The sequence below is a fragment of the Piliocolobus tephrosceles genome, unplaced genomic scaffold, assembly GCF_002776525.5.
Source record: "Piliocolobus tephrosceles isolate RC106 unplaced genomic scaffold, ASM277652v3 unscaffolded_27841, whole genome shotgun sequence".
NCBI classification, from domain to species: Eukaryota; Metazoa; Chordata; class Mammalia; order Primates; family Cercopithecidae; genus Piliocolobus; species Piliocolobus tephrosceles.
Window position 1 is genome coordinate 9,960 of NW_022310800.1, and position 309 is coordinate 10,268.

Sequence of the window (309 nt, forward strand, 5' to 3'; positions counted from 1 at the left end):
CCAGCCTGGGCGACAGAGCGAGACTCCATCTCAAAAAAAAAATAAAATAAAATAATAATAATCATCGAAGGTGTTTATGCCCAAGATGAAACTGAATTCTATTTGGGTAAGAGACATGCTTATGTACACAAAGCAAACAACAACACAGTGACTCCTGGTGGCAAACCAAACCAAACCAGAAGCATCTGGGGAAAGGTCATTCAGGCCCACAGAAACCGTGGCATGATTCACGCCAAATTCTAAAGCAGTCTTCCTGCTAAGGCCATTGGACACAGAATCCCTGTGATGCTGTCCCCCTCAAGGATTTCA

General features: G+C 43.7%; 1 pseudogene; it reads left to right on the forward strand.

The window, feature by feature from the left end:
- LOC111533691 overlaps positions 1-300 on the forward strand; it is a 1,174-nt pseudogene extending 874 nt beyond the window's left edge.
- The last annotated feature ends 9 nt before the right edge of the window (positions 301-309 follow it).